We start from the raw sequence: 16,099 nt of genomic DNA, 5'->3' as shown, positions 1-16,099 counted from the left end.
CCCGTTCTCCTCTTGTCCTTTGAGTAGGAGTTGGACGAACATGTCAGGACCGACATCTACAGGTAGTATATTATCACGACTTGGAGCAACCCTTTGGGGGGGCGGCTTTGGCTGAAGATGACTTACTATGCTAAGCGCTTCATGGATATTCGGGATGGGATTATTGTGCGTCCTTGGTGTGTTACTTGTTGTTGGAGACATAGCCTTCATATCCCTTTGCACTCTTTTCGAGTTGGCTCCCATCAATTAAGGATTCAAACAAACCATTAGCTTGATAGAGAGGAGAGGATCTATTGTCTCTGCTAGCTTAAGGGGGCTGAAACTGAGACCCACTTCATTTTCCGCTGTCATGTTTTTTATGAGATCAGAGGGAGGTTACATTGCCTATTCAGAGAGTGCACATCCCTCTCGTTCTTTTTCAAATACATAGACCAGCAGTGTTTGGCACTTTATCTTTAGAAGGCCTTGCAGCTTCGCGATCACATTTTGCAGCCTCAGCTTTCTTTAGTGTAGTGTATCTCCCCACCCGTGGGGCGAAGCAACCCCTTTTCCACTCTTTGGATCACACCAAGTCTGTGAGAACTCGCAGAGGCTACACTCGACAACGTCACCCGACATCTAATAGTCAATATTTACATCATTCATGATAAAAAAACAAATTATTATTTCATAAAAAAATTCCAATAGTGAGTTATAAAAGGGAATTAAATAAGTACATTGTTTTTCATAGTAATAATCTAAGTCACAAGGTTCGAATTTGAATTTGAGTTGGTTGATCATAAAATTTGGATGAAATTTCGACAAGGGTAAAACATCAAAAAAAGTGACATTAAATTTGACTTAGATAAATTTATTTATTTGTAAATATAAGTAATATATCCACAAACTTGTCAAAATAGTTTGACATTGCCAAATAATTAAACTATATAACTCAATATTATTTTAATATAAAATACTATTATTATAAATAACAATATTAAATTAAATATCATAAAATTCGGATGAAGTTCGGGAAGGGTAAAAATTCGCATAAATTCGAACTTCATGTCTGAAATTTGGCGTTTCCTGCGACTTAGGTAACAATAATGCTTTGTTTTCTTATTGATATTTGATTTCTAATCATGTAAAGATGCTTTGTCAATACACAACTTGTATTCTTAGTGTTCTTACAATATATCTATATACATCGTAATGTTAGAAAACAGTGTTTTTTATTCTTATAGAACATTTGTATTTCCATGGACCATCCTTGGTTGATTATAAATTTGACGAGCGTATTAGTTTTCAGATTGAGAATCCACTGTCAGTTTTCAGTTTGAACATTCTTAGTAGGTTTTGCATTCGTTTAATGACGACTCATTCATCTAATCTATATGCTGTCTTTTTTATTTAAAGCTGAACAAAGTTTACAACATTAAAAAAAACAAGCAGCAACTACATTACATAAAGTAAGTCCAGAACCCACAGTACAACTCACAAGGACAACTGCAATGCTGTAAGACAGTAACAAGAATCCTAAAAGGCAACAAATAAAAAAATTGCAGTTGATTCAGTGAATCTGCACATGAAACTGGCACAGAAATTCTGAACTAGCAGTAGAACTCGGAACTATAAAGATCATCATAATATAAAACTTCCACTCTTGTGGTAGAACTGAGATTGAGAGCTCCCCATATGTCATTATATCTGCATTCTTTGAGGGGATAAAATGAATAGCAGTGACTAATTCTGTAACAAAGACTACAGCAATGTTAGGTACAGGAATATTTGTGCTTATAGAGATTGAAATCATAATTAGAAAAATGAACAAATGTTGCAAATCTGAATGCAAATAAAATTTGCCGAAGCTGAAACGCTGACTATACATATTTGAATATGCGACATATGCCAAAAGTGCACGTAAAGAAGCTGATCCCATTGTCAAAAAATGCCTCCCTACATATTACCATCTCCCATTATATGTAGAGCCTTTTGAGGAAGTGCAATGAGGCATCTCTAAAACAAAAAAGGTCAAAAGTGTAGCGAACGTTGGTAGTGCTAAGTAGCACAACATTTTGGAAACGTCTAAAACCTAAAGTAAAACGTAAATCTTATCAAGGGGGACAGTTTTTTTTTCAAATTTTTGAAGTGTACCCCCTTAGTAAGATTTAAATTTTAGTTTAGGTTTTTAGAGAATACCCAACATTTCACCCCATGTGAGGCAGAAGTTTGTGTGATTTCTGAGCACAATAAAATTTTGCTTTGAACCTATTTGTAAGTTGACTTGTGAAGTTTATAGCCCATCTTTGAATTATTTCTTGACATGCTCCATAGCTCTAAAATAAAGAAGCAATCTTGATCAGAGAGAGAGTATTAAGAGTTCTTGTTTCTTGGTGAAAGTAATGGTTAGCAAACATTGTCAAACTTTTCCATGTATTTCTTAAATGACATGTCTAACATAATCCTCTATCACATTATTATGTATTCCAACTCAAAATAAGGCTTATTTCCAGTGAACTAATGTTCAAAAATATCATTCCATTGATACTTAATAAAAGAGCACAACTAAAAACTATATTTCATATTTTCATGTGATTAGTGAAAAGGGCATTAACTGACTAGGGCACCATTATACATTTCAACCCATCCTCTATAGGTAGTTTGCAATATCGAATTTCCCAAGCCAAAAAGCATGTTTCAATGTCAACTTTAGATCTCTAAATCTCCATATTCAATTTGTTTTAAAACTTCAAAGTAAATTTGCACTTTCTTTTGAGTTCAAATGTGTGGATTTAGGGGCATACAAGAAAGGAGTTAGAGATGATTTTTCTTAATGAGATGATGACGAAGTGATGGGAAATTACATGAAATACATAGTTTCATAGTTAATTAGAATGGCAATAGGGTCTTTACAACAATGCTAGCTTTGATTTGTTGTTCAACCTAAAGCATTTTTTAGGGAGTTGCGTGGAAGACTAGTTCAAAGTAATGAAATCCCAAATGTTGCCAAACCCCATTTTAGGATAATAAGCTTTAGGAACAATGATGGCAAACAGTGAAGAACAATTTTTTTAATTAAAGCACATTTCCATAATATAGATGATTCAAAGCACTTGCACAACTTCCCTATGGCACATTCAAACTTGGAGGACTGAAAAGTTTTAACAATGATATTGTTTGTATAAATTTCAATCAAACTATGATTTGAAGTAGCTCCAAAATATGATTTGGGACTTATTATTTTTCAAAATAGGATTGAAGCTTTGTTCGCAAAAGAGTGACAATAAAAGAAATTTTCCATATTTGTATAAGTAGAATTCACTTGTAATATTGCTATTAGGATTCATCCTTCTAGTTTTTTAGTCAAACTCAATGCATCCAAGTAGTACTCATAGATGTGAACCATCGAGCCTTCCCACTAGGACACCTACCCCAATATTACTCTGACACACATTTTTTAACCAAGAATTTTCCTTCAAGGTTAAGCCCACTTGCTTGCAATCCCCTTTGTAGAACCTTAAGCAAGTGTTGTGCCTTGCAAACTACTCATTAGAAAGCCCCTTAATTGATAAGTAGAAGATATTTTCCACAAGTCCAATTGTGATATTGCTATTAGCCTATTAGGATTCATTTCTATAGTTTTTGAGTCAAAACTTGTTGACCCAATTTTCATGGGTAGTGGTTAAGAAGAACCACAATCTCTAAAATTGAATGGAACAATTAGCACTCATTGCATCTTGTGATGCTCATAGAAGTGAAGCACCAGTGCTTAGGGGTCATCCATCCCAGTACTACTACAACTCAACCACGCTTAAGCACAAAGTTTCATTCAAGGTTAAGTCCACTTTGCTTGCAATCACATTTACAAAACCTATAGTGGTGTTGTCCCTTATGAACTATTCATTATAAGTGTCACTTAAGTACATCAATTGATAAGTACGAGATACTTTCCACATGTCAAATTATGATATTACTATCAAAATTCATGTTTGTAGTTGTTGAGTCAAATTTATTGACCCAAGTTTTGTGAGAAATGGTTCTCAAGAACCCATCTCTCATGAGAATGAATGGAATAGTTAGCACTTGTTGCATGTAGGTGATGCTCATAGAAGTGAAACATCAAGACTTCTTGAAAGGTTACACACGTCAATACTTCTACAACTCAAGTGCACTTAACCATGGATTGTCCTCCAAGGCTGAGTCCACTTTGCTTGCAATCTCATTTGCAAAATCTTCAACAAATGTTGTTCCTTACGCATCATTCATTAGAAAATCCCTTAAACTAATCAAATAGCAAGTATGAGATATTTTCTACAAGTCAAATTGTGGTACAACTATTAGGATACACACTCATGTAGTTTTGAGTTAAACTCATTGGCTGGGGTTTCATGAGTAGTGCTTCACAAGAACCCATCTCTCATGAAAATGAATGGAACATTGAATGCATTGTATCTAGGTGACACTCATAGAGGTCAAGCACTAAGAGTTCCCAAGAGGTCACTCATCCTAGTACCACAAAGCTTCCTCCAAGGTTCAAGCCACTTTTCTAGCAACCCCATTTGCAAAACCTTTAACAAATGTTGTACCTTATCAACCATTCATTAGAAAACCCCTTATCTCCAAATAAATAAGCTAAAACTTTGTTATGATTATGCTCTTTAGATCATATTGCAACAAATAAATAAGGCAACTTTGTTACAATCTTCTTCTATTTAATACTACAACAATTAAAATATTTAACATTTATACAAACAAACTAGAGTAGTATTGGGATGGGCGACCTCTCGGGAAGTCTCGGTGCTTCACCTCTGTGAGCATCACCTAGATCCAACGAGTGTCAAGTGTTCCATTTATTCTCATGAGAAATGGATTCGTGTTGAATCACTACTCATGAAATATGGGTCAATTAGTTAAACTCAAAAACTACACAGTTAAATCCTGATAACAATGTCACAATTTGACTTGCTATGGAAATTATCTCCTACTTATCAATGTTAAGTCTTCTTCAAAGTTGGAGAATCAGTTAGTTAATAGCAGTGATGTTTTCAAAAGTTAGAAATTAAATTGTGATAATACAGAATTTAGAAAATAAGTATGTGATCTAGATTATAAGTTGATTCATTATTTTATTTAATTGTTTTCCTAATTTAAAGTTTTTTAATTGTGTTAGTTTTGAATTGTGCAAAACTTTGATTAAAAGACTTATGTGTTATTCATTATGAAAGTAGAAAGATGTATTTTGTATTATATTTAAAATCTTACCTTATATGTATTAATAAAGAATTAGAGTATTCTCTTTTAAAAAATATAAAATTGTGGATGTAAACTTTGAGATGATCACCTTATCATAATTGGATTACAATAATTTTATGTGTATACTATATTGGGTATGTATTTGTTACATTAGTTTTATAAGTATAAGTAAATATATAAAACGGTAACATATTTTGCATATATGAAGTGCATTCATATTAACATTTAATTAATAGATCATATAAGAAAAACATCTTTAAAATATTACCATATCGATCATCACAAACCATCTTCTGCATGTATATATAGGTGTGCAAATCTATATAATTTATGAATCCACAAGAAAAGTAATGGAGATGTTTTGCTGTACTCTTAAAACAAACAAAAATAATAACAATAAACCATTAATTTCATAACAGAAATTACAAGAATCATTCAGATGGAAGCATACATAGCACCTTTATTATAACTGGTGAGTTATAGCTAAGGTTTTTAATTGGTCACCTGAATCAGTAAGAAACCTATACTTCACAGAGATTAAATAAAAGTTCTTTTAAAGAAAAATATATTATAAGCAGCGATAGCTGATGTTGTTGACACCCATCCTAACAAATTTTAAAAGTAGACAAATTTTTTTATTAATTATTCTTTTGGGTGGGGTTGGTCTGCACCTGCATGCCTATAATCACTTGTAAACCAAAAAAAAAGAGAGAGAATAATTTTGTTACTAATATAATAATTTCACCATGGAAAAGATCTGATACTTCCCTGGACATCGAATGACACAAGTTGGCTTATTAAAACAAGGGAGAAATGCTCAACATATGAACAGAGGAAAAGATATAAATATAATTTAAAAAGATATAAATATATTCAAAGCCGCCGTTTTATAGCACCTTTGGATTGAACCTATTTTCTAGTGTTATTTTAATCCTTAGATGATCTGCTTTACATGTAAGATCTTTCATGTCAAATAATGTAATGGTTTGTAATGTTAGATTTAATGAAGCAAACCATTCGGGATGATTGATTGAATGATTTTGCTCGTGATCTTTTGTTCATATTAAATTGCCTTATGTCTTTTCTTTGCATTGACTTCTCCGATTGTGAAAATTTATGTGTTACATCGCTACCATAATCTTATATGTTACTTTATCCATTGAGTTATTATTGAGTGCGGGGTAGATAAGACTAAAATTTAATTTGGTTGAGTTAATTAATTGGACCCCTGGTTAGTATTTATACCATATCATTACCAAGGTATTAATTAATCCTAAGTGATAAGCATTGACATTTGGTTGTGTAATTTACCTAATGTTTCAAATTAATAGAAGATTTTAAGTGTATATTAATTTTATCACATTCTTTTATTTTAATAAATCTGATATAAGATCTAATTTAGAAACTTACAAATTAATTTAGTTATCAAATAAATAATTAAAGTATTGAGTTTAGCAAAAGGTAGTACTATATCAATTTAAAGGATGTCTCTAGTACACACATAAATTTATACACATGAAGAACTAGAATCATTTACTAGCCTACCAAGATATACCTTATGGATATAATTAAGATTTAAAGGTGGGAATAATTTTTAAAAACTTAAGATTGGACTTAAACTAGGGTGAATAGTTTATTCTAATAACCAATATTGATGTCATTATAAGACCTACCTCATGGAAGTAAAGGCAAGATTACTTATTATTCAATTCATTCTAGCCTGAGTTAAATTAAGCTAATGGGCTCTTTAGATAAACATATTTAACTTGAAACACTAGCAAGATAAATTTTAATGGTTAGTCCAACCCTTGAGGAAGGTTGCTCATCTCAATCGCAATGGAAGGACAACCATGTGATCGATGGTTGAGCATAATACCCCTCACATTAAACATTTAGAAAATTTGTTCTCCAAACTTGGTTTTTATGTATATCATCAAATAAACATAGAATACCTGAGTTTTTGATTAAGGAAAATCGGGTTTGAAGGGTGCCTGAAACCCTGTACACAGCTTTAGATATTCAATGAGCACAAAAATACAACAAACCAAAGAGGAACAAGCCTCCCCCCAAAAGGGGATGACCGTGGTGATAGAGAAGCCTATCACTAGCCAGAACAATATAACCAAATAGGAAGCAAAGATCCGAAGTAAGGATTTGCCTCCAAAAAACCAGGCACAACAAGGGAGCTCAAGATACTACCTTTGATTTGGAGTCTCCCTTGCTTGACTGAAGATACATATCAAAAGGTGGAGCGGAGGGCTTAGTCTTCTTTCTTTTTACTGCAGTCCATCCATCCTCCACCTTAGCTGCCTCACCAATCCAATCCCCAGAAGAAACTCAAGAGTGGAAGCCATGGGGAGCAGGAGTAGCAACAAACTCCCTAGGAGAAATCGTGGAGGGCTGGCCTCCCACAGGAGCAAGAAGATTAGCCAAGATAGGGGCAAGGACAGGAGAGGGGCCAAGGGCCAGACCCGAGCACCTACCATCCAAAGTAACCACTGGCATCGAGTCAACATGAGGAGAGGGCGTGACATCCCCAGCCACCATGAGCTCTAGGGTGACAACTGCATGGGGTGAAACTGAAACATCTTCAGCCTCTGAGGAAACATCTAAAGACACGTTCGAGGGCTTAAGCACCATGTAGTGCTTAGGGGAGACCCCAGACCACTATTAGGGTGGATGCCTTGGTTTTTTCTTCTCAATAGCACAATGAGCAACAATGTGTCCAATCTTATGACATTTTCTACAGCAGAAGAGGATACCTTCGTAATCCAACATTTGAGTCCAAGAGCCCCGCAAAGAGGCCAAACAAATCTTTTCTAGAAGGCCCTTTGAGACATCCATCTCAACAAGAATTTGAGCACATGTCGAGTGGAGAACATTGGAAGTGGCTGAGTTGACATATAAAAAGTCTTCGAGAGAGTCCTCGATAGTTTCCAAAACAGAATCTATCCAGAGATGCATCGAGAGGTTTGGAAGCCAGACCCAAATAGGAACCTTATTAAAGGATTTGGCGATTGGATCAAAATCCATATGCCACGGTTTGGCCATAAGTGGGTATCTGTCTTGCCATGAAAAACTGCTATGACACAAAATTGTCTTCTTGTCGTTAGCACTTTCAAGCTTAACAATAAAAAATACTCTAGCATTTGGAAAAATCTCAACACCATGGTCTAAAATAGGTTACCAATGCTTGGAGATCCAAGCATGGAGATCAACTAGCAAGGGCCAAAAAATCCAAAGATGGAAAATAGCAGCAAGGGAAGAGAACTCCTCTACCGTATTAAGAATATCATCAACAGTTTCATTATCTAAAAGGACCTTGACGGGTTTGGATACGCTTACAGGAATAGCCTCATGAGGATGAGAAGGCTCAAAACCAGCTCGAGCAGCACCGTGAAGACCCACTTCAAAGGCTGTCATGTCGGCATAAGAGACAACCCTACCCCCAGAAGGTGCAGGAGAAGTCATCCCAGAACCATCACCACCAAGAAGAGCCACCAAGGGAGAGCTGGTAGGAGGTAGGGATCCCCTACCATCCCTCGAGACTGACCCAACATGTGACACACCAGTCTTGAACGGGGGTAGGAGAGGGCACGCAACATAAATGACAGAAATTTGAAATTCAGGCATTGCGCGCCCAAATGCGTGAGGGCCAGAAGCAGCGAAAGGAGGCATTGTGTTATATTTTTGCATAGAAACCTATAGTTATAAGGAGGTGTAAAGCGTCTAATTAAGCTTAGATATATTTCTTCCATGTAGTTGAGAAAGGCTAAAAAGAAAGGGTGTTTGATGTATGTTGCTCATGTTAAGGATCTAGATGACACTTCTCTGAGTTTAGAGGATTATCCTATCCTACAATATTTTGAGGATGTCGTTCGAGATGAACTACTTGAGTTACCTCCAAAGAGGGAGTTTGACTTTTTCTATTGATCTTGTGCGTAGAAGTGAACCTTAGTCAAAGTTTCCTTATCAAATGCCCACAACTAAGATGCATGAGTTAAAGGTGCAATTGCAAGAGCTTCTAGATAAAGAGTTCTCTCCTAGTGTCTCACCATGGGGATCCCCAATGATTTTTAAGAAGAAGAAGGATGGCTATGCATTGACTACACAATGTTGAATAAGGTAACCTTCAAGAATAGATACCCTCTTCCACAGATAGATGAATTGGTTGACCATATGAAGGGAGAAAATGTGTTTTCAAAGATTGATTTGAGATTTGGATATCACCAGCTTTGGATTAAGGAAGAAGACATATCAAAAACTATTTTTAGGATACACCATGGACATTATAAGTTTGTTCTTCTACCTTTTGGGTTGACAAGTTCTCCCGTGGCCTTTATGAATTTGATGAATAATGTCTTCAGAGATTGTTTAGATAAGTTCATAGAGATATTTAGTAATGATATTTTGATATATTCCAAGAATGTGGAGGAGCGTGAGGAACTTTTGTGTATAATATTCTAATGTCTTAGGGAAAATAAGTTGTATGGTAAGCTATCAAAGTGTTCCTTTTATCATAAGGAGATACATCATCTAGGTTGCATTCTCTCTGCAGATGGTATTGTAGTAGACCTCACTAAGATAAAGGCTACTATTGAGTGGTCAACTCCTTAGAATGTGAGTGAAGTGAGAAGTTTCATGGGACTTGCTACTTATAGGAAATTTGTGGAGGGATTCTCCAAAATTGCAGCTCATATTACTTCCCTTTAGTGAAAGAGAAAGAGATATGAGTGGATGGATGAGTATGCAAAAGATTTTTAGTTGAAAAAAAAACTCTTCTGCTCCGATTTTGATTATACCTGATCCAAATGGGCATTTCAAAGTGATTATAGATGCTTTTGGTAATGGACTCAGTGGCGTATTCAAATAGGATGGTAGAGTTGTGGCCTATGAATCCAAAAATTGAAGTAGCATGAGGTGCACATAAACATTTAAAAAGTTATTTTCATGGGATATGCACATAATTTATTTGGGTTTACACAATATGGAAGTCGAATTAAAAGAATTTTGGCAAAAATGGCCATAGAAGATGGAATAGGTGAGTGCTAAATCACTTTCATGTTTGATGTGAATGCAATATTTTACATCTCTTATCACCACTTTCACTACAATAGTGAATGGAATCCTCAACACAAAGAAGGGGCATCTTCCAATACATAACTATGACATATTATATCAAGTGTTTTGATTGGAAACGGTCAGGAAGGCTTGAATACAAAACATGAAGGTTTGGAACAAGGCATAAAAAGGATTGTGTAGAACATTTACAATATTTGATTGTGTTCAAGGGAGTTCCCTTCTTGCAGAGAAAATTTTCACTACAAGACTATTAAGATATATTACCTTGCTTCAACACATATACATGTCAATTGCACAACTTCAAATCACATGTTACATGTATAAAAGGACATGTGGAAACTGTTGTTAACATATTCTGACACGACAACATTAGCTTTTTGATATTAACTTGAGCATCCCAACATGTGGCAAATATTTTATAGGCGAAAACATTATATTTCCATAAAATGTTCCCAAAATATAGCTTTGAAAAAGCCTCAACAATTTCATAGCAAATTTTGATATGCTACTCTCCTTAATTGCTTTTGAGATCTCTTATTTTCAATTCATAATTTTTTGGAAAAATTATATTACCTTAGCACAATTTCTTTGAGTAATGAGAGGTGAAATTCATGAATATGGTATTTTTCTTTCAAAATTTCATATATGGAGTTGATGGATAATCATAAAAAAAATTGTCACCGATTTTGTTTTATAATAGTATCAGAGAATGTTGTGTTCTGGTTCAGGATCACAGAAAACATGTCATATATTGATTTAAATAAATAAATAAAAATTGTGATTTGTGCCCACTGTCCCCATATAAAGTTAGGACAATGTCCAAGGTGCTAAATGATAAGCTTTCTACAGATGAGTATTAAATTAATACCACTGCCACGATGGATTAATTCCTGTGCAATTAGCCCTCTGCACAACTTCTAATTCATTTATCTAGATATGAAGAATTATTCAATATATACGACTCTAAGCTAGAATGTACGTGAGACAAATAGTTATCTTAAGACTATTCATCTACAAATAGTGACAAATAGTGAAAAAATGACTGCACTGCTATTTAAGCATATACCAATAGATGAATTTTAAATGTATTTAATTTATTATTTAAGGAGAGAAAGGAGGCCTTCGATTTGAAAAGACGGGGTTGATACTAATTTTTAGAATTGAAAGGCCAATGAGAAGCGATGGATAAATTGGAGAACGCTTCAAGGAAGACAAAATAGACTTTTGGATAGTGTCAAATGAATGTTTTTCTTTGGAATTTAACAGAAGTACCCAATTTCACTGGTAAGGTACTCCTAAATGTGATACATAATTAGAATAGTTATTTTCATATTTTATGATTGCATTTAGCTTTCTAATCAATATTAGCTATTTCAAAGATTGCATAGTTCAAGACATGTTGACATTTCAAAGAATTTAGTAAATGAAAAGTAGCATGAAGAAAATAAGATTTCCTTTTTTCCACATGCAATTTGATAGGACATTGAAAATCAGAAATATATATAGGTAGATAATATGAAATTTTGCTTCATGGGAATAACTATTTGCTAAGCAACATGTGAAAGCTTAATAATTATGGAGCCATTATGAATGATTGGGTATGGGTAATTGTTTCATACTGACATAATCATCAAAGTTAATTTTATATGAATTTCTTTGTCGATTATAGAGAAAGTTTTTCCAATTTTTCAAATATAGTATTGCAATGTCATCTAAGACATACTAAATATTATCAATGATCATAAATGAATGTCATTACTAAACATCACATCTCATCTTTGATTATGATTTATTCATTTGTAATGTTAAGATTCTATACATCAAGTTTTAAGATGTTATATATTGTGATTTCATAAAATAAAATAAATTGTATTTGATACTAATGATGTAATATTTCAATTGTTCATGTTAAAGACCTTAAAAAATAAATAGAAATGTAAAAAAATTAATGCACTATAAAAAAAGTGATACTATAAGTTATTAATAAAGATAATGTTAGGATTTCCTTTATAAAATTAAATTGCTAATTGATATCTTCTTTCCTACTCAAAATAGTTATGTATGATCATTTCAATTTATATTCAAATTAAGCACCTCTTATTAAAATTTTCACTTGGCTTCCTTCTTAGGAAGTATATATGGATTTATTTAGAGATCGTAACAAGAATAAGGATTGCATGAATATATTTGTCAGAGACTATTGTCCAAGGGTCATCGGACCATTTTTCTTCATTCTCACCCAAATTATTTATGTATTGTCACTTTCGTTTATATTCAAATTAATTCTTGTAGTATTTAAATGTGTATTTATAAGCATTTTTTTTTAATTTTATTTTCAAATAAAAGGCATATAGCCTATATAAATGATATCAATAGTAGAAGGATTACAAATGACAAATAGTGAGGTATACAAAGTGGCCCCACGATGACCCATCAAAATCCAAGACATAATCACTTAACTCATATAGTTCTAACTATAGCTTAGATTAAAATAAAAAATCACAGAAAGTTGAAAGGCCACATAATCCCAATACAAAAAGGCAGTGATTTTTTCATTTGGATCGATAAATGGCCAAAGCCTTGATTATATTAATTAAAATAAATAACATGCAACATAGTGTCTCCGCCCAAACAAGCAGTTGTAGGAAAGAACAGAGAAGAAAATCTCTAGTCTTGCTTGGGACCTTGGTCCTTTATTATTACAACATGAAAGGGGCATACCCCAGTAGAAATATTAAATAACTGTTGTTGTTACAACAAAATGGATAAAATCCATGATATCACTATATTTATTTCCTCTTATGTCATATGACAAATTGTTGCCTAAGGACCATACCAACCGATACTGTATGCTCCATTCATGGTTGAGTGCTATATAGAAAATTCCTTACAAGTTTGATCAATCAGAATGTTTAGTAGTAATGTATTCAATAACTTCCTGATTAGATAAACAATTAGACAACTTAGGATGGATCAAATATAATGTTTCTTCTTTATCCATCCAAATTTACTCATAATCATCCCCCTCATTCATTTTAAGAAGCTTTACCATTTCCTACTTAATAGATTTATAAAACATATTGTCAATATAAATCAGCATTGACATAAATGGAAAATTTAAACCTTGTATGACTAAGTCAATACATTAAACATTATTAAAATCAAAACTAACAAAATCCTTACAAAGAAAACTGAGATTCTAATATTCCTCTTAATACATATAACTCTACTACTAATCAAAAACAAAGTTAAACAAACAACTCTATACTTAACGAGAACCATATGTTGCTAACATCCTCCATTGAAACTAAAAAGCCTACAGTCAAATTCCATAGACAATAGTTCTATAAGGCTTGTCTGAGCATGCTAAAAATCAGATTAGAAGCAGTAGAACATACTATCTTGAATGGAAAATCTCTAGGAGATTACAATTACCAAATCAATTAGAGTATTATCCTTACATGCTTAAGAGAGTGGCCAAACTTGATACTCTAAAACTCATGAAACTAAAATGGGGCTACATAATAGATTCATTTGGGAACAGAGTTCCTTACTGCACCACCCATGGATGTTAAGATAATAAGTCAAATAATTTAACTAAGCTACTATAAAACCGAGTGATGTTCTTAAATTTTCAATACAAATCCAATCATAAATTTCTATGTGTCTTCCCATACTATGTTTAGAAAGAATCAGACCACATAGACACCATAAAATTAACTAAAAAAAGTGCAAAAGCCTTGCCATGTATCAATAATTTGAGGATGCCACAATTACTAATAATATCCACTTTATATATTAGGATTAGAGTTATCTACATAATTGCAGAATCTTCTATATAGCATAATTCCACTACTCTGTCCCCCCTCTTTTTACAATATGAAGAACATGCTATAAAATATTGTTACAAAATCAAAATCCCTAATGAGTAGGTAGAAACCTGATGGAAACTATATGAGCTACTGACCATACTAAAAGCTACACTTAATATAATAATAGGATACCATCAAACTTCCTTTTCGGAGAAACTTCATAAGGCCAGCATTCGACCAACATCACACTACATAACCGATAGATTAACTCACCCAAAAATCATAGTTTTCTTACTATAAACTTGACACACCTTATTTCTTCCTAAACACCATAATGACTTACGCAACATCATTAGGGTTTTTTGACTTAAAATGGGGGGGGGAATTCAAAGGTGGACTTCTCCTTGTTGGACTTCTCGATATTAGGAGTACAAAAGTCCAATGCCTCTAGGTTACCAAATCCAACCCTCGGGTGAATGTATGCATTAAACAAACCAAGATAGTTGCTGAGCCAGTCAATTTTGTTATCCATCCTGATTTTTCTCCATCTAAGAAGGAATTGAAAACAAGATTCCATTTTTGGCCATACCTCATTGAAGGCTACTCAGTCCCTTACTACCAGTGCAAGTTGCCTCAGTGTATTTGCCACGATAAGGCTCCCTAGTTGGTGGTTCATGTACATTTCAGGAAGGGGCACTCTTAGCATCTCGTCCAAGCTCATAATTGCTTCTATCAAGCCATGGCACCAAATGGGATCAAAGATATTCAAACAAAGTTTTACTATTTCCCATTTGTTTATCTCAGCTCTCGCCATACACCTAATGAAGATCTCGATGATGTTACTATTCATCCTCCATATAAAATCATATTTGAAGAAACCCTCTCCTATTGCCCTACTGATTGTAATATGCGTTATCTTGTCAACTGACCTTAGCATCCTATTCCATCATTCTAGTTTAATATTGCGTTGGAAGGCCATGGTGTGGACTTCTGAGGTATGGAAGATACATATGAATGTATCCATCTTATGACAAGAACATATGCAGTGAAAAAGACAGATCAAAGCCGAAACAAAAGAACAAAACAAAATCACCTCGAAGCCTCTAGAAATACCTCGATACTTCCTCCAATGTCTCCATGACTTGATGTCACTCAAATGCAATCATACCACAAACTGCCCTTCAAAAGGGTTATAACACCTGGAGTAATAAAGAGACCAATCTTATATTATTAATGATGAAGAGCCGATCTGAAAGTTAAACATAACATGCACTATATAATCGGGATCGGATTAAGAGATCCCGCTGTATATGATAAGGGAATATACCTAAGGGCTTCACAACTTAACTTATAACTGCTAACTTAACAAAATACCATCAATGGTGGCTATTTATGCTCACTATATTGTGCTATACTTCCCTTTGCTACATTTATTATTAGAATGACTCATTACTACTAACTATCTGCTCTGAAAATTCCATTATTTAAAAAGGGTCAAACCTAAAGAAAGGATACTAAAATTAAAATAAACACTATAATTGAAGATATTTATACCATATCTCTAAAAACCAAGGAGTTAACATGATTAGCTCCCTCATTTGCTAAATAATCTTCCTTTTGATTACCTTCTCGATAAATGTGACATATCCAGATCTCTACAAATCGATCTAGGAGCCCAAGAACTTCTTCTAACTTAAAGTTAAGGACCCAATTGGGGGTTTCTCATTTCCTCATTGCATTTAAGACTATTTGTGAGTCAACTTCAATGACTATATTTGATAATCCTAACTTTTTACATAGTTGCAGACCTTTTTCTAATGCTTTGAGTTTTGTCATATTGTTGGAAGTAGGATGAATAGACATGACTTTTTTGGCAATTCATTTACCTGTGTCATCATTAATGATACAACCAATACCTACTATTCCTAGGTTGCCTCTAGCTGCCCCATCAAAATTAAGTCTTACCCATCCCT

This window comes from Cupressus sempervirens, chromosome 10, assembly GCF_028749045.1.
Source record: "Cupressus sempervirens isolate cs-2001-9-10 chromosome 10, ASM2874904v1, whole genome shotgun sequence".
In the NCBI taxonomy this organism is placed as follows: Eukaryota; Viridiplantae; Streptophyta; class Pinopsida; order Cupressales; family Cupressaceae; genus Cupressus; species Cupressus sempervirens.
This window is presented reverse-complemented; position numbering follows the sequence as displayed.